Source organism: Mobula birostris, chromosome 13 (genome assembly GCF_030028105.1).
Source record: "Mobula birostris isolate sMobBir1 chromosome 13, sMobBir1.hap1, whole genome shotgun sequence".
NCBI classification, from domain to species: Eukaryota; Metazoa; Chordata; class Chondrichthyes; order Myliobatiformes; family Myliobatidae; genus Mobula; species Mobula birostris.
In genome coordinates, this window is record NC_092382.1 from 43,789,773 (window position 1) to 43,813,726 (window position 23,954).

Sequence of the window (23,954 nt, forward strand, 5' to 3'; positions counted from 1 at the left end):
CTCCTCCCATGCCCAGTGACCAGGGTGCAGAACTGGGTGTGGTGACCAGCAGCAATAATTGCAGAGTTCAGCACTGACAGTCACTCTCCAAATTGCATTCAGCAACGGTGATGGACAAATATCCAGCACGAAGCTTTTTGAAACTTTCTCCCCAGTGTGAACCCGGTGATGTATCACAAGGTTAGATGACTGAGTGAATCCCTTCTCACATTCACAGCAGGTGAACCACCTGTCCCCACTGTGAACTGAATGATGCACATTTGGTGAAGATGGCTAAGAGAATCTCTTCCCAAAGTCTGAGCCGGTGATTGGCCTCGACCCAGGGTGAACTCGCTGGTGTCTCAGCAGATGGGATGATCGTGTGAATGCTTTCCCACATTCACAGCAGGTGAACGGCCTCTCCCCGGTGTGAACTCGCTGGTGTATCTGTAGATCAGATGGCCGTGTGAATTCCTTCTCACATTCACAGCAGGTGAACGGCCTCTCCCCAGTGTGAACTCGCTGGTGTGTCAGTAATTTGGATGACCAAGTGAATCCCTTCCCACATTCACAGCAGGTGAATGGCCACTCCCCGGTGTGAACTGACTGGTGTGCCAGTAGTTTGGAAGACTGACTGAATCCTTTCCCACATTCTGAGCGGGTGAACGGCCTCTCCCCAGTGTGAACTGACTAGTGTTCCAACAGGGTGGATGATTCAGTGAATCGCTTTCCACAGTCTGAGCAGGTGAACGGCTTCTCCCCAGTGTGAACTCGCTGGTGTCTCTGTAGGTTGGATGATCGAGTAAATCCCTTCCCACAGTCTGAGCAGGTGAACGGCCTCTCCCCAGTGTGAACTCGCTGATGACTCTGTAGGTGGGATGACCGAGAGAATCTCTTCCCACAGACTGAGCAGATGAACAGCCTCTCCCCAGTGTGAACTCGCTGATGTCTCTGTAGGGTGGAAGAGTGAGGGAATCTCTTCCCACAGTCTGAGCAGGTGAAATCCCTCTCTGCAGTGTGAACTGACTGATGTATCAGTAGCTGAGATGACTGAGTGAATCCCTTCCCACAGTCCGAGCAGGTGAATGGCCCCTCCCCAGTGTGGACTCGCTTGTGAGCCATTAGGTCAGATGACCGAGTGAATCCTTCCCCACAAATTCAGCAGATGAACAGCCTCTGCCCAGTGTGAACTGACTGGCGTGTCCACAGGTGGGAAGACCAACTGAATCCCTTCTCACACACAGAACAGATGAATGGCCTTGTCCCAGTGTGAACCTGCTGATGTACCTTCAGTTGAGATGACGAAGTGAATCCTTTCCCACAGGTTGAGCAGGTGAATGACCTCTCTCCGGTGTGAACTCGCTGATGTACCTTCAGTTGAGATAATTTAGTGAATCCCTTCCCACAGTTTGAGCAGGTGAATAGCCTCTCTCCAGTGTGAACTCGCTGATGTACCTTCAGATGAGATGATTCAGTGAATCCCTTCCCACAGTCTGAGCAGGAAGGATGGTCAGTTGAATCCCTTGCTCCACTTCTTAAATATCTAGACAGAGACAGCAAAACTGGCGTGCTGTGTTCGAGATTCCCACATTCCATCATGTTAAACCTGTAAAAAGATTTACAAAATCCATCAATGGGTGAAGGATTTCAGATGAGATCACTTGATTTGCCAAGGTGTGATCTGACAACACACTGTTACAGTGAGGTTCAACCCAAGTTGGACAGAGAAATCATCTTCTAACTGGGCACAGTGCTGGTATCTGGAATGACCATCAAATTCTCTGATGCTCTTCCTGTCTCTAAAAGAATGAGGCATTTCTACCGTCTCCAATCTGTGACCTGGCTCATTTTGATACTCTCCATTGGTATTATTCCCTGTTGCCACTGAGCTGCATGGGTTCCTGGCCCCACAGTAACTGAAACGCTCTCACACGAATAGTTGGCAGTGAATTCCACTCACCGATTACTGTCTGTGTAAAAAAACTTACCCCTGACATCCCTTTGGTATCTATTTCCAAGCTCCTTAAAACTATGCCCGCTCGTATTAGCCTAATATCGACACTGCCCCCCCAAAAAAACTCTACCCCGCACAATTGCGGAGGAGCTAAATATAATTCCTCTCAGCGATCAGCTGTCAGAATGATTCCCGGACTCTGAGAGGAAGGGGTATCTATGATCCACATTGTCAGGGTGTTGAGTTTACCAGGAGACAAAGACTGCAGGGACGAGAGGTTTTCTGGTCACTAATACACTGTGTGTGGACCCCGCTGGCAATTCTGGTGTTGTGACCCGAATCGAGACAAACACCACGCTGCCCACTCCACCAACAACACGGCACAGCCGGACACATAACAGGGGACTTTACATCTCACAACACTGGATTCAGTGATGAAACCCGTGATTAATGTTGTTGTCCCACTGAAATCATAAGAAATGTCCATTCAGGTGTTTTTAAATACCAGCGTTCCCCACAGGTGACGTCACACAGGCTCCCCCCCCCACGTGCCTGACGTCACACATGGGTCCCCCACACCGGGATCTGCCCTCACGTGCGCGGTGTCTTACGTCACCCACGCGCTGGTGAGCTCGAGCTTTACCGGTTTAACGGCTGGGCTACAAATCACGTGACCAGCCCCTCCCCCACCGCTGTCCACAGAGGATTCAGGAGCTGCGCTATTCCCATTGGTGCGAAGCGATGTCAATCATTGGTTACAACCAGTCGCGGAGGCGGACCGGCCAAGAGGGCGTTACCTCCACTGACTCCGTTTCCCGCTCGAGCTCCGAGATCCTCAAAGCGGCAAACTCCTCATCAGAGCGGAACCAATCCCAAAGTAAATGTCCGCTTTCTGATTTATTTCCATTTCCCTCCGAGGGAAGTTGGGGCGTTTGTGAAGCGTCTCCTGCGGCCGGAGTCTGATGTATCGCTGAGAGGTAGGAGGAGACCGCTCGGCCCGTCGGTTTGATGCCGGTTCCCCGGGGAGGGAGAGGATGAAGACGGTGAGAGAGGGGGCGGACAGGATGTTTGTCCCGGTGGGGACAGGAGGGGCTCATCTGTGGAAATGCCTGAGCCCACGGTGGTGGCGATTCACCACATTGGGGGGCAAACACCGGCAGACTGTTGTCCTGCAAGCGGGGCCAATGGTCCGGGCAAAGTGACAATTATTTGTGTTTTGTTGAGATTGTACCGGGAATATGGTGTAAAATCCCGCTCCCCACACTAACACGGGTCACACAGACCAAAGAACAAACTGCCGGAGGAACTCAGTGGGTCGGGCAGCATCTGTGGAGGGAAATGGACCGTCAACATTTCGGGCCGAGACCCTCCCTCTGGACTGAGAGTGGACGGGAAATAGTCCGAGAAAAGAGGTGAGGGGTGGGGATGGGGCAAGAGCTGGGGAGTGAGAGGTGGGTCCAGGTGAGGGGGAGGTGGGAAGCTGGAAATAGTGACAGGGGTGGGAGGTGAGTGGTTGACCTGGAAAACATATACTTTATACTTTATAGTCGCCAAACAATTGATACTAGAACGTACAATCATCACACTGATACTTGATTCTGCGCTTCCCACTCCCTGGATTACAAATATTAAATATTAAAAATAGTAAAAATTAGTAAATATTAAAAATTTAAATTATAAATCATAAATAGAAAATAGAAAAATGGAAAGTAAGGTAGTGCAAAAAAACCCGAGAGGCTGGTCCGGATATTTGGAGGGCATGGCCCAGATCTGGGTCAGGATCCATTCAGCAGTCTTATCATATTTGGAAAGAAGCTGTTCCCAAATTTGGCCGTTCGAGTCTTCAAGCTCTTGAGCTTTCTCCTGGAGAGAAGAGGGACAAAAAGTGTGTTGGCTGGGTGGGTCGTGTCCTTGATTATCCTGGCAGCACTGCTCTAACAACACGCGGTGTAAAGTGAGTCCACGGACGGAAGATTGGCTTGTGTGATGTGCTGGGCCGTGTTCACGACCTTCTGCAGCTTCTTCCCGTCTTGGACAGGACAACTTCCATACCAGGTTGTAATGCACCCTAGAAGAATGCTTTCTACGGTGCATCTATAAAAATTACTGTGGGTTCTAGGGGACAGGCCAAATTTCTTTAGTTTCCTCTGGAAGTAAAGGTGCTGGTGGGCCTTCTTGGCAGTGAACTGTGCTTGGTTGGACCAAGTCAGGACATTTGTGATATTGACCCTGAGGAACTTAAAGCTTTTGACCTGTTCCACTTGCACACCACCGGTGTAAATGGAGTCGTGCTGTCCACTACTCCTTCTGATTTAAAAACCAATTCCTTCGTCTTGCTGACGTTGAGCGATAGGTTATTGTCTTCACAACATGCCACCAGGTTCTTAATTTCCTCTCTGTACTCAAACTCATCATTACCCGAGATACGGCCTACAATTGTTGTGTCATCAGCAAACTGATATATTGAGTTCGATGGAAACTTGGCTACACAATCATGGGTGTACAGACAGTACAGCAGCTTCTCCTTCTCACATTTCAGGATGAACTCCAATATTTTACGATCACTTGCCCCTGTGGGTTCTTTCTCCTTAAGTGCTCTAATTAATTCCTGTTCGTTGCACAACACCCAATCGAGAATAGTTGGTCCCCAGCTGGGCTCAACCAGGAGCTGCTCTAAAAAGCCATCTTGAGGGCATTGTAGGAAATCCCCCTCTTGGGATCCTGCACCTACCTGATTTTTCCAACATATCTGCATGACTATCTCTCATGACTATTGTAACATTGCTGTTTTGGCATGCATTTTCTTTCTCCTGTTGTAATTTGTGGATAATATACGTCCTACTGTTTGGGAATCTTCAAAAAACTCCCATCAGGGTCTTTTCACCATTGCTGTTCCTTAGTTCTATCCACAATGACTCAACATCTTCCAACCGTATGTCACCTCTTTCTAATGATTTGATTTGATTTTTTTTCCCAACAGAGCCACACCACCCTCTTTCCCTGCCTGCGTGTCCTTTCAATAAACATACCAGTATCTGGGACACGAGATATTGCAGATGCTGGATGTCTGGAGCGATACACACAAAGTGCTGGAGGAGCTCAGCAAGTCAGGTAGCATCTATGGATGAGAGTCAATGTTTTGGCCAAGACCCTTCATCAGGACTCTTGACACCCAGCTATCTGGAATACCAAAAAACAATGACAATAGAAAAATACTGCAAAAAGGAAAACTTTTAACAACATTTGCTTCACGGCTTAAGAACATTTACCAAGCAGACATCCATGGTATAACAAATAGAACAGAGAAAATAGAAATCTACAGCACATTACAGGCTCTTTGTCCCACTATACTCTGCCTGCCACGTAACCTACTCTAGAAGCTGCCTAGAATTTTCCTACCGCAATGTCCTTTATTTTTCTAAGCTCCATGTATATATCTAAGAGTCTCTTAAAAGATCGCATTGTATGCACCTCTACCCTCTCATCCTGCAGTGCATTCCATGCACCTACCATGCTCTTTGTGAAAAAATTACCTCTGACACACATTAGAAATGTGTGCAATAAAGGAACAGCAGTTATTATGGGTGACTTCAATCTACATGTAGATTGGGTGAACCAAATTGGTAAAGGTGCTGAGGAAGAGGATTTCTTGGAATGTATGCGGGATGGTTTTTTGAACCAACATGTCGAGGAACCGACTAGAGAGCAGGCTATTCTGGACTGGGTTTTGAGCAATGAGGAAGGGTTAATTAGCAATCTTGTCGTGAGAGGTCCCTTGGGTAAGACTGACCATAATATGGTGGAATTCTTCATTAAGATGGAGAGTGACATAGTTAGTTCAGAAACAAAGGTTCTGAACTTAAAGAGGGGTAACTTTGAAGGTATGAGACGTGAATTAGCTAAGATAGACTGGCAAATGACACAAAGGATTGACGGTGGATATGCAATGGCAAGCATTTAAAGGTTGCATGGATGAACTGCAACAAATGTTCATCCCAGTTTGGCAAAAGAATAAATCAAGGAAGGTAGTGCACCCGTGGCTGACAAGGGAAATTAGGGATAGTATCAATTCCAAAGAAGAAACATACAAATTAGCCAGAGAAAGTGGCTCACTTGAGGACTGGGAGAAATTCAGAGTTCAGCAGAGGAGGACAAAGGGCTTAATTAGGAAGAGGAAAAAAGATTATGAGAGAAAACTGGCAGGCAACATAAAAACGGACTGTAAAAGCTTTTATAGATATGTAAAAAGGAAAAGACTGGTAAAAACAAATGTAGGTCCCCTGCAGACAGAAACAGGTGAATTGATTATGGGGAGCAAGGACATGGCAGACCAATTGAATAATTACTTTGGTTCTGTCTTCACTAAGGAGGACATAAATAATCTTCCAGAAATAGTAGGGGACAGAGGGTCCAGTGAGATGGAGGAAGTGAGCGAAATACATGTTAGTAGGGAAGTGGTGTTAGGTAAATTGAAGGGATTGAAGGCAGATAAATCCCCAGGGCCAGATGTTCTGCATCCCAGGGTGCTTAAGGAAGTAGCCCAAGAAATAGTGGATGCATTAGTGATAATTTTTCAAAACTCGTTAGATTCTGGACTACTTCCTGAGGATTGGAGGGTGGCTAATGTAACTCCACTTTTTAAAAAAGGAGGGAGAGAGAAACCGGAGAATTATAGACCAGTTAGCCTAACGTCGGTGGTGGGGAAACTGCTGGAATCAGTTATCAAGGATGTGATAACAGCACATTTGGAAAGCGGTGAAATGATCGGACAAAGTCAGCATGGATTTGTGAAAGGAAACTCATGTCTGACGAATCTCATAGAATTTTTTGAGGATGTAACTAGTAGAGTGGATAGGGGAGAACCAGTGGATGTGGTATATTTGGATTTTCAGAGGGCTTTTGACAAGGTCCCACACAGGAGATTAGTGTGCAAACTTAAAGCACATGGTATTGGGGGTAAGGTATAGGTGTGGGTGGAGAGTTGGTTAGCAGACAGGAAGCAAAGAGTGGCAATAAACGGGACCTTTTCAGAATGGCAGGCAGTGACTAGTGGGGTACCGCAAGGCTCAGTGCTGGGACCCCAGTTGTTTACAATATATATTAATGACTTGGATGAGGGAATTAAATGCAGCATCTCCAAGTTTGCGGATGACACGAAGCTGGGTGGCAGTGTTAGCTGTGAGGAGGATGCTAAGAGGATGCAGAGTGACTTGGATAGGTTGGGTGAGTGGGCAAATTCATGGCAGATGCAATTTAATGTGGATAAATGTGAAGTTATCCACTTTGGTGGCAAAAATAGGAAAACAGATTATTATCTGAATGGTGGCCGATTAGGAAAAGGGGAGGTGCAACGAGACCTGGGTGTCATTATACACCAGTCATTGAAAGTGGGCATGCAGGTACAGCAGGCGGTGAAAAAGGCGAATGGTATGCTGGCATTTATAGCGAGAGGATTTGAGTACAGGAGCAGGGAGGTACTACTGCAGTTGTACAAGGGCTTGGTGAGACCACACCTGGAGTATTGTGTGCAGTTTTGGTCCCCTAATCTGAGGAAGGACATCCTTGCCATAGAGGGAGTACACAGAAGGTTCACCAGATTGATTCCTGGGATGGCAGGACTTTCATATGAAGAAAGACTGGATGAACTGGGCTTGCACTTGTTGGAATTTAGAAGATTGAGGGAGGATCTGATTGAAACGTATAAGATCCTAAAGGGATTGGACAGGCTAGATGCAGGAAGATTGTTCCCGATGTTGGGAAAGTCCAGAACGAGGGGTCACAGTTTGAGGATAGAGGGGAAGCCTTTTAGGACCGAGATTAGGAAAAACTTCTTCACACAGAGAGTGGTGAATCTGTGGAATTCTCTGCCACAGTAAACAGTTGAGGCCAGTTCATTGGCTATATTTAAGAGGGAGTTAGATATGGCCCTTGTGGCTACGGGGGTCAGGGGGTATGGAGGGAAAGCTGGGGCGGTGTTCTGAGTTGGATGATCAGCCATGATCATAATAAATGGCGGTGCAGGCTCGAAGGGCCGAATGGCCTACTCCTGCACCTATTTTCTATGTTTCTATGTTTAATGGCTTTACTTCCCAAAGTCTGAGCAGGCGATTGGCCTCTATCCAGTGTGAACTCGCTGGTGTCTCTGCAGTTGAGATTTCCGAGTGAATCCCTTCCCACACACCGAGCAGATGAACGGCCGCTCCCCTATGTGAACTCGCTGGTGTGCCATGAGGGATGATGAGTGAGTGAATCCCTTCCCACAGTCTGAACCGGTGAATGGCCTCTCTCCAGTGTGAACTGACTTGTGTAGCAGTAGGTCGGATGACCGAGTGAATCCCTTCCCGCAGTCTGAACAGGTGAACGGCCTCTCTCCGGTGTGAACTCACTGATGTACCTTCAGTTGAGATGACTGAGTGAATCCCTTCCCACAGTCTGAGCCGGTGAATGGCCTCTCCCCAGTGTGAACTCGCTGATGTACCTTCAGTTGAAATGAATGAGTTTATCCCTTCCCACAGTCTGAGCAGGTGAATGGCCGCTTCCCAGTGTGAACAGACCAGTGTGCTTGTAGACTGGATGACTGAGTGAATCCTTTCCCACACTCTGAGCAGGTGAATGGCCTCCCCCCAGTGTGAACTCGCTGATGTACCTTCAGATTAGATGAGCAAGTGAATCCCTTCCCACAGTCCGAGCAGGTGAACGGCCTGTCCCCAGTGTGAACCTGCTGGTGTGCCATTAGAGTGAATGACTGAGTGAATCCACTCCCACAGTCTGAGCAGGTGAATTGCCTCTCTCCAGTGTGAACTGACTTGTGTAGCAGTAGGTCGGATGACCGAGTGAATCCCTTCCCGCAGTCTGAACAGGTGAACGGCCTCTCTCCGGTGTGAATTCACTGATGTACCTTCAGTTGGGATGACTGAGTGAATCCCTTCCCACAGTCCGAGCAGGTGAATGGCCGCTCCCCAGTGTGAACTCGCTGGTGTATCATTAAGGTGGATGAGCAAGTGAATCCCTTCCCACAGTCTGAGCAGGTGAACGGCTGCTCACTGGTGTGAACTCGCTGGTGAGCCATTAGGTCAGATGACCGAATAAATCCTTCTCCACAAATTCAGCAGATGACCAGCCTCTGTGCAGTGTGAACTGACTGGTGTGTCCACAGGTGGGAAGACTGACTGAATCCTTTCTCACACACAGAACAGGTGAATGGCCTTGCTCAGTGTGAACTTGCTGACGTACCTTCAGTTGAGATGGGCGAGTGAATCCATTTCCACTGTCTGAGCAGGAGGAATGATCGAGTGAATCCGTTGCTCCACTTTTTCAGTATCTGGACAGAGACAGCAAAACTGGTGTGTTGTGTTTGAGATTCCCGTAGACAAATTCTTTGTCATTTTTAACCTTTAAAAGATTTACAAAATCCATCAATGAGTGCAGGACAGCATTTCAAATGAGTTGCAAGGTGGGATCTGGCATCACACTTACAGTTAAGTTCAACCCAAGTTGGAGAGAGAAATCATCTTCTAACCGTGCAGTGCTGGAATAAGACCATAAGACCACAAGACAAAGGAGCAGAAGTCAGCCATTCGGCCCATCGAGTCTGCTCCGCCATTATATAATGAGCTGATCCATTCTCCCATTTAGTCCCAGTCACCATAACCGTTGATGCCCTGGCTACTCAGATACCTATCAATCTCTGCCTTAAATACACCCAATGACTTGGCCTCCACTGCTGCCCGTGGCAACAAATTCCATAGATTCACCACCCTCTGACTAAAAAAATTTCTTCGCATTTCTGTTCTGAATGGGTGCCCTTCAATCCTTAAGTCATGCCCTCTCATACTAGACTCCCCCATCATGGGAAACAACTTTGCCACATCCACTCTGTCCATGCCTTTCAACATTCGAAATGTTTCTCTGAGGTCTCCCCTCATTCTTCTAAACTCTAAGGAATACAGTCCAAGAATGGACAAATGTTCCTCATATGTTAACCCTCTCATTCCTGAAATCATTCTAGTGAACCTTCTCTGTACCCTCTCCAACGTCAGCACATCCTTTCTTAAATAAGGAGACCAAAACTGCCCACAGTACTCCAAGTGAGGTCTCACCAGCGCCTTATAGAGCCTCAACATCACATCCCTGCTTCTATACTCTATTCCTCTAGAAATGAATGCCAACATTGCATTCGCCTTCTTCGCCACTGACTCAACCTGGAGGTTAACCTGTACGAGGACTCCCAAGTCCCATTGTATCTCAGAACTTTGAATTCTCTCCCCGTTTATTTCTTCTGCCAAAGTGCATAACCATACACTTTCCAACATTGTATTTTATTTGCCACTTCTTTGCCCATTCTTCCAATCTATCCAAGTCTCTCTGCAGACTCTCCATTTCCTCAGCACTACCGGCCCCTCCACCTATCTTTGTATCGTCAGCAAACTTAGCCACAAAGCCATCTATTCCATAATCCAAATCATTGATGTACAATGTAAAAAGAAGCGGCCCCAACACGGACCCCTGTGGAACACCACTGGTAACCGGCAGTCAACCAGAATAGGATCCCTTTATTCCCACTCTCTGTTTCCTGCAAATCAGCCAACGCTCTATCCACGTATGTAACTTTCCCATAATTCCATGGGCTCTTATCTTGTTATCATTTGTGGCACCTTGTCAAAGGCCTTCTGAAAATCCAAATATACGACCTCCACTGCATCTCCCTTGTGTAGCCTACTTGTAATTTCCTCAAAAAATTGTTATAGGTTTGTCAGGCAGGATTTTCCTTTAAGGAAGCCATGCTGAGTTCTGCCTATCTTGTCATGTGCCTCCAGGTACTCTGTAACCTCATCCTTGACAACTGACTCCAACAACTCCCCAACCACCGATGTCAAACTAACAGGTGTATAATTTCCTTTTTGCTTCCTTGCCCCCTTCTTAAATAGCGGAGTGACATTTGCAATCTTCCAGTCCTCCGGAACCATGTCAGAATCTATCGACTTTTGAAAGATCATTGCTAATGCCTCCACAATCTCCACAGCTACTTCCTTCAGAACACGCGGGTGCATTCCACCTGGTCCGGGAGATTTATATACCTTTAGACCATTCAGCTTCCTGAGTACTTTCTCTGTCGTAATTGTGACTGCGCACACTTCTCTTCCCTGCCCCCCTTGAATGTCCAGTATACTGATGTCTTCCTCAGTGAAGACTGATGCAAAATACTCATTCGGTTCCTCCACCATCTCCTTATCTCCCATTACAATTTCTCCAGCATCATTTTCTATCGGTCCTATATCTACTATCACCTGTCTTTTACTCTTTATATACTTGAAAAAGCTTTCAGTATCGTCTTTGATATTATTTGTTAGCTTCCTTTCATAGTTAATCTTTTCCCTCTTAATGACCTTCTTAGTATCCTTTTGTAAGCTTATAAAAACTTTCCAATCCTCTGTCTTCCCACTAATTTTTACTTCCTTGTATGCCCCCTCCATTGCTTTAACTTTGGTTTTGACTTCTCTTGTCAACCATTGTTGCTTCCTCTTTCCATTCCAAAATTTCTTTTTTGGAATATACCTGTCTTGCACCTTCCTCATTTCTCGCATAAACTTCAGCCACTGCTGCTCTGCCATCTTTCCCGCCAGTGTCCCTTTCCAGTCAACTTTAGCCAGTTCCTCTCTCATGTCACTGTAATTTCCTTTACTCCACTGAAATACCGACATATCAGATTTCGGCTTCTTTTTCAAATTTCACAGTGAACTCAATCATGTTATGATAACTGCCTCCTAAGGGCTCCTTCACCTCAATCTCTCTAATCACCTCCGGTTCATTACACAATACCCAATCCAGTACATCCGATCCCCTAGTGGGCTCAACAACAAGCTGTTCTAAAAAGCCATCTCGCAGACATTCTACAAATTCTCTCTCTTGAGATCCAGTGCTGACCTGATTTTCCCTATCCACTCGCATGTTAAAATCCCCAACAATTATAATAACACTGCCCTTCTGACAAGCCTTTTCTATTTCCTGTTGTAATTTCTGGTCCACATCACTGTAGCTGTTTGGAGGCCTATAAATAACTGCCATCAGGGTCCTTTTACCCCTGCGATTTCTTAGCTCAACCCATAAAGATTCCGCACCTTCCAATCATATACCACCTCTTCCTAATGATTTAATATCATTTCTTACCAATAAAGGCACGCCTCCCCCTCTGCCTACCTTCCTATCCTTCTGATACACCGTGTATCCTTGGACGTTCAGCTCCCAGAGACATGCATCCTTTAGCCACATCTCTGTGATGGCCACAATATCATACCTGGTACTGGAATGACCAACAAATTCTCTGATGCTCTTCCTGTCTCTATAAGAATGGAGCATTTCTGTCATCTCCAGTCTGTGAACTGACTCAGTTTGATTCTCTCCATTGGTATTATTCCCTGTTTCCACTGAGCTGCATGGGTGCCTGGCCCCACAGTAACTGAAACACTCTCACACAAATAGCCGGCAGTGCATTCCATGCACCCAAGACTCGCTGTGTAAAAAAAAAACTTACCCTTGACATCCCCTTGGTATCTATTTCCAAGCACCTTAAAACTATGTCCCCTCGTTTTAGCAATTTCAGCCCTGGGGAAAAAAACCTCTGGCTATCCACACGATCAATGCCCCTCATCATCTTATATACCTAAAAATGGCTCTGAACATAAACAAGGAAATTATACATTGCTTTAAGGATTTGTTAGAAGTATACAAAATTATGAGGGTATAGATAGGGTAAATGCAAGCAGCTTTTTCCACTGAGGTTGGGTGGGATGACAACCAGAGGTCATGCGTAAGTGGGGAAGGTGAAAATTTAACGGGAATATTTGGAAAAGCTCTGTACTGAAATGGTCATAAGAATGTGGAATGAGATGCCAGCACAAGTGGTAAATATGAGCTCAGTTTCACCACTTAAAATACATTTGGACGGGAGCCTGGATGGTAGGGGTATGGAGGGCAATGGTCCTTGTGCAGGTAGTTGCATTAGACAGCTTAAATGTTTTTTCGGCATTGATTAGTTGGGCCAAATACCCTGTTTCCGTACTGAACTTCTCCATGTTTCTATGGCAGACTTGTTTGGAAGGGAAAAGGTAGGAATGATAGTGGAGCAGCAATGGCTGGAGTTTCTGGTAGCGATTTGAGAGCTGAGTGATTGATACATCCCAAAGAAGTGGAAGCATTGGAAAGGCAGGAAGACGCAACCGTGGCTGAAATGAGAAGCCAAAGTCAACGTAAAATCCAAAGAGAGGGCAAACAAAAGAACAAAAACTATTGGGAAGCTTTTAGAAATCAACAGACGATGATATAAAAAGAAAGTCAGATGAGCTCAGGGCATGGAATTATGATATTGTAGTCATTAATGAGTCTTGATAGGACCCAACAGACTGAGCCATTTGGAGGAACAAAATATAAGGGGCCTCAATATCTCTTGAAGACCAAGGTTCCCTACACCAGTTACCTTTCAATTTTTATTTTTGCAGGCTCATACGAACTTTACACCCCAAAATTTCACTTCTGAATGCCTCCCACTTACCAAGTACCATTTCAAGTTCCAACTCCTTAAAGTACAGGATTACAAGCTGCAGCTGGATGCACATCTTGTAGGTGAGGGCATCAGAGACACTGGAGGTCTCCCCACCTTCCCATCAATGTCCCCTCTAATTTGTAATGACCAGTGTGCACATAAATCTTGTACTGTGCATTTTTTACCCAGTGACAAATTGAATTTTATATAGCGAGGTAGTCATTTTAACAGCTAGCAAATACTGTCAAAAAGAACTTTGATCTCCTCTGGGTTTGATCGAGTTCATCTGCACTCTCACACAACCTATGTAGCAGGCCTGTAATGGGTAAATGAAGGATTTTCTCACCAGAGCTTTTGCACATTTTCCATACGTGATTTGCTTCCTAAATTATGCTTTAAAAAGGCAGATTTCCAAATATCACTCAGGTAACACCAGTTTCTGTACTGTACATAAATATTTCCCCTGAACCCTCCCCCAGGTGACTGACGGTGGTGAACTCATTGATGGCAATGCCGATGAATATGAAGGGAAGGGCTGTATTCTGTCTCGTTGGAGTCTGGCTCATTTGTGGTGTGAAAGCTACTTGTTGCCCAGGGCAAAGTTGTTTGATGTCATTATGTACGCACAGAGAATAGGTCAAAAACTGCTGGAGGAACTCAGCAGGCCAGGCAGCATCTATGGAAAAGAGTACTAATGCTGAATTCATCCAGCATTTTCTGCGCGTTGCTTGAATTTCCAGCATCTGCAGATTTTCTCTTGTTTGTGATTGGAAGTAGAACAAAGGTGATTTTCTCACCTGCTGATGTAAAAGATTTTGTTCCCTTTCTCCGAGTTCCTAATCCTTGCATTTGGAAAGCTGGTGCTCAGCTATGTCTTGAGAGATCCATCGGTTCCCATTCCCTCATCAGCCGGAAGCTCCCCGGAACCTGTGTACGGATCGTGGGCTGAGAGAGAGGGACGAGAGCAGGATTGTGCCCGGATTGCTAGCCATGGAGTCCGCAGCTGACAGCAATTGACCCTCAGTAGGTGTTGGAAAACCGCCCGGAGAAATGCTCTTACCTGCAGTCGATTGTTTTAAGTCTTTTGTATACTGCGCGCATGCGCGATTTTCGGGACCGTCCGCAATCCTGACGCCTCCGCATTTGATCGGTGCTTCAGCGACGGCGAATATTTTAACACAGGGCTTTATGGGTAATCACGGTGCCATTAAAGATTACTGCCAGCCCTGGTTCCACATCCATACCTCAGTTTTTTTTGTGTGTAGAGAAAAATCAGCAGCTGTTTTAACATAGAAGCCGGTTCCCATAAAATCATGCATTCTGTGTATCGAATGCCAAAGTACAATCCTCTTGCAAATGCAGATATAAAACACAAGAGATTCTGCAGTTGCTGGAAATACAGGGACGCACCCACATAAAATGCTGGAGGAACTCTGCAGTTCAGGCAGCAACTAAGCAGAGAAGTACACAGTCTGGGCATGCTGAAGGGGCTCGGTCTAAACGTTGTTTATTTATTCCTCTCCACATTTGCTGCCTGATCTGTTGATTACCACCAGTAATTTGCAGAAATTACCACATTTTTTCGAACAACCAGTTTCCAAATGTTTCTGATTTTTCATATGTAGGCAGATTATGCTGGTCTGATTCCTATTCTTCCTCCTTATAAACTCCAGACCCCATCTCTCTCTCTCTGGAGCCTCAAAGCCCTGACTCAGGCTGGCAACTCCGGTTTCTGACTGCTCTATCAAACATTCACTTGCTGGTCTGCTGTCAGGCTTCAGAGGCACATTCCAACAACCCAGCTGTCTGAGGCAGAGTCCTTTGAAACTAGCTGGTGCATTCAGAATTGGCTTTTGTCAGCAGAAGGTAGATGATAATTACGCGTATGATCAGTGGTGACGTGCAGGGATCTGTTCTGTGATCCCCTGTTTTTAGTTTTTTAAATAGATGATTTGTTTGAGGAAGTGGAAGGGTGGAATTTGTAAGTTTGCAGATGATATGGAGATTGCTAGAGTTGTGGTTAATATAGAAGATTGTCGTAGCTTACAACAGGACATCGACAGGATGCGGAACAGGGATGAAAAGTGCCAGATGGGGTTCAACATGGAAAAGTGTAGAGTGATTCTCTTTGGAAGGATGAATTTGATGGTTCTTCCTCCCTCCACTGACCTGTATGTCACCCTTGGGCGAGGCATTGCTCCTACTTAGCACAACCCCTCCCGCCACCCCGATCAGGGTGATGTGAAGCCATGGGATCTTATGAGTAGCCAGCGCGTGTCACAAGTTCTGCTAATGTGTCCACTGACACCGGGCAGTCTGTCTCTGAAGAGTACTGATAACGGCTGTCTCTGACCAGTACTGATAACGGCTGTCTCTGAAGAGTACTGATAACGGCTGTTTCTGACCAGCACTGATAACGGCTGTCTCTGAAGAGTACTGATAACGGCTGTCTCTGAGCAGTACTGATAATGGCTGTCTCTGACCAGTACTGATAACGGCTGTCTCTGAGCAGTACTGACAACGGCTGTCTCTGAAGAGTACTGATAACGGCTGTCTCTGAACAGTACTGATAATCCCAACATCTTGAAAAGACACTGCCCAGAAAGCAGCAATGGCAAACCACCGCAGTAGAAAAATTGCTGAGCAATCAGTCATGGAAAGGCCACAACCACCTACATCATGTGACACAGCACATGGCGAACGAACGGACAAATATAAACTGGGACCTGCTGACTGTAAGTGATTTAGATGTAGAATTTGTTAGCCGCATCTTAATGCAACATGTGTATTGTCCAACAAGCGGAAGGCCTGTACTGCATCGGGGGTTGGGTAATGAGCCCAGCCAGCAGACTGAACAGTGAACAGAACACCTCCAAACCCTGTCACTATTTCCAACTTCCCACCTGCCCCCTCAGCTGGATCCACGTCTCACTCCCCAGCTCTTGCCCCATCCCCACCCCTCACCTCTCTTCTCTGACTATTTCCCATCCACTCTCAGTCCAGAGGGAGGGTCTCGGCCCGAAATGTTGACGGTCCATTTCCCTCCACAGATGCTGCCCGACCCACTGAGTTCCTCCGGCAGTTTGTTCTTTGGTCTGTATAACCCGTGTTAGTGTGGGGAGCGGGATTTTACACCATATTCCCGGTACAATCTCAACAAAACACAAATAATTGTCACTTTTCCCGGACCATTGGCCCCGCTTGCAGGACAACAGTCTGCCGGTGTTTGCCCCCCAATGTGGTGAAGTCCACTGCTCGCCACCACTGTGGGCACAAACATTTCCACAGATGAGCCCCTCCTGCCCCCACCGGAACAAACATCCTGTCCGCCCCCTCTCTCACCATCTTCATCCTTCCAATAAAATCCTCCCCCTCCCATCTTCTGCTGGGATCCCTCCTTCCCAACCAGGGGAGCCGGAATCGCCAATGGGCCGAGTGGTCTCCTCCCACCTCTCAGTGAAGGATCAGGCTCCGGCCACAGAAGACACTTCACTAACTTTCTCCAAAAATGTACTTTATTCAGAAATACTACAAAATAAAGTTATTTACAAAAAAAAATTGTTGACTGAGTCTTTAGTCAATAGTTATTTACAATAAATCATGCATTGACTCTCAGTCCTTGTTCAAAATAAAGACGTTTACAATATATCATTCGTTGACTCTCAAACCTTAGTCAAAAATAAAACTTATTTACAATAAAAAGCCAGGCGTTGACTCTCATTCCTTTATCGAAGTTCCATTACAGTCAATACCTTTCTCCATTTCTAGCCACTCCTGTGACACGATGTTGATTCAACTATCCATACTGCTGATGAGGTGTACACTGCCCACCCGACCCTCCCACTCCCACAGGTGACGAATCTTAAACTGTGGCCCTTCCCCACCGGGCCCTTGCGGTGGCTGCACCGAGTTTCAGTGCGTCCCTCAGCACGTACTCCTGCAGCCGAGAATGTGTCAGTCGGCAGCATTCTCCCACGGACATCTCCATGTGCTGGTAGATCATCAAGTTTTGGGCCGACCAAAGAGCGTCTTTCACCGAGTTGATGTTCTGCCAGCAGCACCGGATGTTGGTCTCCCTGTGCATCCCCAAGAGCAGCCCATAAATCAGGGATCCTCGGTTACTCAGCTGTTGGGCATGAGTCTCGATGCCGTCCCTTCCATCCTGCTCCACACCCTCTCTGTGAACTCAGTGTACAAGCTGTGGTTCACAGACTCCTCCTCATTGCAGTCCTCCCATGGGCAACGGGGTGTGAAGACGACGTCCCGGGCGTACAGGAGGGCTCCTCTCACCGCCAGCCAGGCGAGGTCCTGGTGCCTGTTGGTGAGGTCTGGCGATGAGGCATTTTGCCAGATGAACTGGACGGTCTGCTCAGGGAACCACCCCACTGTGTCCATCACGTCCTTCTCCCGCAGGGCTTGCAGGACATTACGTGCTGACCACTGCCTGGTGGCCCTGTGGTCAAAGGCAGGGGACCCCAACCTTTCTGGCACCGCAGACCGGTTTAATATTGACAATATTCTTGCCGACCGGCCGGCCGGGGGCACCTCTGTGCGCGTGCATGATGTGTGCATGCGTGTATGTGGCGATTCTTTTCTACAAATCGTGTTTGGCGATTCTGTTCAGTGAAACTACACTGTACATACATTATTTCTACTTTATATAGGCTGTGTATTTATCATATCATTCCTGCTTTTACTATATGTTACTGTTATTTTAGGTTTTAAGTGTTATTTGGTATGATTTGTTAGGTTATTTTTTTGGGTCTGGAAACGCTCAAATTTTTTTTTTCCATATAAATTAATGGTAATTGTTTCTTTGGCGTAAAGCATTTCGGCACGAAAAAGTATTTTATGTAATTCAAATACAATTCGCCCAAATAAAAGGCCACAAATTGGAAGTACAATCTGAGCTGTTTTTTCTCCAAACGATTTAGTAGGTAGATCTTGCCTTTCACTAGGTCGAGGTAGGGGATCTTGGGCTTAAAAAGGTTGGTGACCACTACTTTAAACCATCGCACACCCAACACAGCCATGGGCATTTCCCAAATATCACAAACCATTCAATAATAACCAGGGTTGAACCCTGCCCAAAATCTTCTTACTGCAGAACCAAAACGGTCTGTTCAATCACCAGACTTGCCGAGGTCAAAACACCATTAAATGAATTTGAGGTAAACTGCAGGGGAAGGGGAGAAAAAAAATAAATTCAGCTGGAACCCCTACCACCTTCCCTTAGCATACACATCGAACAAATAGACCCATGGTCTGCAGCACTCCCATTGATTCAGATGTTGCTCTGAAGAGCAAAGCTCTAGTTCCAAAGTTTCGGTGACATGCGGGGAAATGTTCAAGCTTGATGGGCAGCCTCCTCCCACATGGGCTAATGGATCTCAAAACTGTTTAACCGTATCCAACAAATGCTCACCATCAGATAGCATGGAGATGACTGCAGTTATTGAAGAATGTGCACATCTCAGCCTGTTACGTTGCTAGAAATGCTTTGCACACTGAGCAAAGAGAACAAAAATACAGAAACGATCACTGACTCAAGACCCATTCAGCTTTTCATCATTGTCAACTGGTACGAATATTGTTGCTGAGGGCTTGAGTATAGTTCTAAAAATAAAAGAGAAGTATAACATAGCAAAGACGAGTGGGAGGCCGGAGGATTGGGAAACGTTTAAAGAGCAACAGAAGGTAAATAAAAAGGCAATATGTGGAGGAAAAAAATGAGGTATGAAGGTAAACTAGCCAAGAATATAAAGGAGGATAGTAAAAAGCTTCTTAGGTATGTGAAAAGGAAAAAAAAAATAGTTAAGACCAAAATTGGGCCCTTGAAGACAGAAGCGGGTGAATTTATTATGGGGAACAAGGGAATGGCAGATGAGTTGAACAGGTACTTTGGATCTGTCTTCACTAGGGAAGACACAAACAATCTCCCAGATGTAATAGTGGCCAAAAGAACTAGGGTAATGGATGAATTGAAGGAAATTTATATTAGGCAAGAAATGATGTTGGACAGGCTGTTGGGTCTGAAAGCTGATAAGTCCCCAGGACCTGATGGTCTGCATCCCAGGGTACTTAAGGAGGTGGCTTTAGAAATCGTGGAAGCATTGGTAATCATTTTCCAATGTTCTATAGATTCAGGATCAGTTCCTGTGGATTGGAGGGTGGCTAATGTTGTCCCGCTCTTCAAGAAGGGAGGAAGAGAGAAAACAGGAAACTATAGACCGGTTAGTCTGATTTCGGTGGTGGAAAAGATGCTGGAGTCAACTATAAAAGATGAAATTACAACACATCTGGATAGTAGTAACAGGTTGGTCCGAGTCAGCATGGATTTACAAAGGGGAAATCGTGCTTGACTAATCTTCTGGAATTTTTTGAGGATGTAACTATGAAAATGGACAAGGGAGAGCCAGTGGATGTAGTGTACCTGGACTTTCAGAAAGCCTTTGATGAAGTCCCACACAGGAGATTAGTGGGCAAAATTAGGGCACATGGTATTGGGGGCAGAGTACTGACATGAATTGAAAATTGGCTGGCTGACAGAAAACAAAGTAGCGATTAACGGGTCCCTTTCGGAATGGCAGGCGGTGACCAGTGGGGTACCGCAGGGTTCAGTGCTGGGACCGCAGCTGTTTACAATATATATTAATGATTTAGATGAGGGAATTAAAAGTAACATTAGCAAATTTGCCGATGACACAAAGCTGGGTGGCAGTGTGAAATGTGAGGAGGATGTTATGAGAATGCAGGGTGACTTGGACAGGCTGGGTGATAGGGCAGATGCAGCTTAATGTGGATAAATGTGAGGTTAAACACTTTAGTGGTAAGAAAAGGAAGGCAGATTATTATCTAAATGGAGTCAAGTTAGGAAAAGGGGAAACACAACGAGATCTAGGTGTTGTTGTACATCAGTCACTGAGAGCAAGCACGCAAGTACAGCGGGTACTGACAAAAGCTAATAGCATGCTGGCCTTCATAACAAGGGGAATTGAGTATAAGAGCAAAGAGGTCCTTCTGCAGCTCTACAGGGCCCTGGTGAGACCACACCTGGAGTACTGTGTGCAGTTTTGGTCTCCAATTTGAGGAAGGACATTCTTGCTATTGAGGGAGTGCAGCGTAGTTTCACAAGGTTAATTCCCTGGATGGCGGGACTGTCATATGTTGAAAGATTGGAGCGGCTGGGTTTGCATACTCTGGAATTTAGAAGGCTGAGAGGGGATCTTATTGAAACATATAAGATTATTAAGGGATTGGACACGCTGCAGGCAGGAAGCATGTTCCCGCTGATGGGTGAGTCCAGAACCAGAGGCCACAGTTTAAGAATTAGAACAGAGTTGAGGAAAAATTTTTCCACCCAGAGAGTGGTGGATGTATGGAATGCTCTGCCCCAGAAGGCTGTGGAGGCCAAGTCTCTGGATGCTTTCAAGAAAGAGATGGATAGAGCTCTTAAAGATGGTGGAATCAAAGGGTATGGGGATAAGGCAGGAACTGGGTACTGATCGTGGATGATCAGCCATGATCACAGTGAATGGCGGTGCTGGCTCGAAGGGCCGAATGGCCTACTCCTGCACCTATTGTCAAAATGTCTCAAATGCTGTGAATAAGGCATAACGATACCCAATTTTTGTTCTATTACACAATAAAAGTGAAGAGATTTGCATCCTTATACCTTGGTCATCAAGTAACAGAGTCTCTGGCTTGATGTCCCTGTGTGTAATTCCATTGCTGTGAAGATATTCCTGAAAGTAGGCAAAGACAAATATAAATCAGGTATTCTGAATTTACATCTTTTTCTAATTCTCCAAGCCCACAAAATATCAATCGTAGAAATGGAACAGATTTCTGGCAGAATTAGTGACACTAATAAGTCAGATACAATTGCTGGACAATCGGTTCAGAGAATATTTTGTGACTTAATCTGGGTGCACACTAGACTTCCAGTGCCGATATGAAAGTTGGGTATGAAGGCTGGCCTGGAAGAATGATGAAACTTCTGAAGATGCTTTGGGAGGTCACCCATCCATGAACAGCATTTTACTGTCAAAGGGAACTATGGTGAGCTCCAAAATTGATCTCATTTGAAAATTGAGACAAAGCACTGTTAACCTCCTTACTGCTGGTTATAGTGCTAGTTCAATTCTGGCAGACAAAGCTCTTCGAGAGCAAACATGGGCAGGTCAATCCATCTATGATCATGCTCAGTAATGTACGTCGAAATAGAGAAAACTGCTGCTGCACGTCATAAACACTCACTTAAAACAAAGGGATAAATGATGTGGAGCACTTACCACTCCTGCTATCAGCTGCTGGAAAAACCCATCAGCATCTGCCTCGGGCATCCCCACGTCAGGCTCTGTGGGAAGGCAGATCACATTAATCAAAGGCTGAACTTGGGATCAGTTCGCAAATCATTAATATTGTCTGAAATTATGTCATTTTACATCATGCTTAAATTTAATCTCAAATCCCAGGCCTCATTTCACTCAGGTGCCCAAGTAGATGGATTCTCCAACGTGCCGATTGTACCCTATGATCAAATACAAAACAGTTGTGTACATTGCAAAACTTCTGAATGATCCATTGAGTTAAATGCATCAGAAACAGAGCATGAGCCAAATGGCTATTCATCCCTGCTTCCCCATGCAATAAGATCATTATTGATCTGGTTTTGGCCTCTACACCACTTTCCAACTCTCTCTCTGCACCTGTAGATTTCCATGTAGTTCATATGCCTACAATATATTGTATATTCTATGGCTCTACCATAACTCTTAACGTGGAGAATTCCAAAGGATCACAACCTGCAGAAGAAATTCGTCTTCATCTCCTGATCAATGGGAAACCAATTACTCAAACTATATCCCATTTTCTCGATATCCTCACTTGGAGAAACATCGTCTCAGCATCTTGTCTGACAACACCCTCAGAATCTTGCTTCAGTAAGATCACTTCTCATTGTTCCCTACACGCTCACCCCTCGCCCCCATATGTGAATCCCCTGATTCAAGTATGTCCTTTATTAAAGACGAGATCTAAACTGTACACAGAACGCCAGGTGTTGTCTCAGGAGCTCCCAATAAAGTTGCTACAAAATATCCTTACCCTTGTATTCCATAACCCTTACAATAAAGGCCAACATTCCATTGGCCTTTCTGCATATTTGTTTAACCTACACACCCTTTTTGTGTGCTAGAGATTGAGTTTGCACTGCAACATTCTCTAAACACCTCTCTATTTAACAATCAGGTTTGTCTTTCTTCTTTCCAGAGCAGGCAGGCAACTTCATATTTTGTTCTATATTATATTTCAAAGGCCACTCTCCTGCTCATCCACTTAACCTGTGCTCATCACATTGCAGGCTCTTGTGTACTCTGCATCACCTGATAAGCCACTTATCTTTATATTTTCAACAAATTTGAGAACATACATCCGGTCTCCTCAGATTACAACCAATGCATCCACTATCTCTGATGCCACTCATTTGTAAAGATACAAATTTGTCCTGTACTTTTTCACTGATAAAAATAAAAAAAATCTCTCTCCCTACAGACCTTTGCAATCTGTTATTACTTTCATTATTTAGAATCTGTACCTTCTCATTCCCAATTATACAATCCGCCTCAAAAACCAACATTACTTTTGGCTTTTTGCTTGTATTTCTGTAAAAACCCCATCAATATTTTTAATAATTTACTCATGTGTCCCACATTCTTTACAATTTTTGTGGCATACCTTGTAGTTTTAAACTTTCCCAGTCCTCTTGACTACCATCAATTAATTAATCCTCATTACAACGTATATTATTTCAAAGATATAGCATCCTAACTTCCTTGGGAATTCTCCACAGATGGTGCACCCTTTTCGTGGGGCGTTTCTTCCTCCAGACTTTTGCTGTAAGTTAAGAAATACCTCCTTAAATGAGTGCTTGCACTGACATCAGACGCTAGAGAGGGCGGGCGGAACAGTTCGACAGGACTATCAGCTGAGAGGAGGAGTATTCATACAAACCAGGTCCGCCTCTCTCATTTGGTTGGTGAAATATCAGCTATTTTACACGATCAGCTATATTCCAAAAGAGCTTTCGCGACGAGGGAGAAAAAGACAACTTCTGTCAAAGATTGAGAGAAATTACACCAAACCTACTTCAAACGTTGGAGAGAAGTAGGATAAATCGGTGTCCTGTAGACAGTCGGTCTAACTTAATAGAGGGAAGACTAGCAGGATCCGAAAGGGTCCGGACAGTTGTGGGTATCGCTTCTCCGCTTTTTGGCTGCATCGTCGCACAGTGACAAAAGATCAAGTGTAGTATCTGTTCTTATCAGACCAGAAGGCGCAGGAGGAGAGTTCGCGCTGACGCAGGGGTGGATCCTAATGCTGATTGGCCTCCAATCTAACACCCCATACCAGCGACGACAGCAGTGAGTTAGAAGATGGCAGCAGCGAGCAGTACATCAGCTCGAGGCCAGGGTATCAAGA

At 45.5% G+C, this 23,954-nt stretch overlaps 1 pseudogene; it reads right to left on the reverse strand.

Annotated features, from left to right (window-relative positions):
- Window positions 1-273: 273 nt before the first annotated feature.
- The window catches only part of LOC140207914 (uncharacterized), an 87,944-nt pseudogene continuing 64,263 nt past the window's right edge, over window positions 274-23,954 (reverse strand).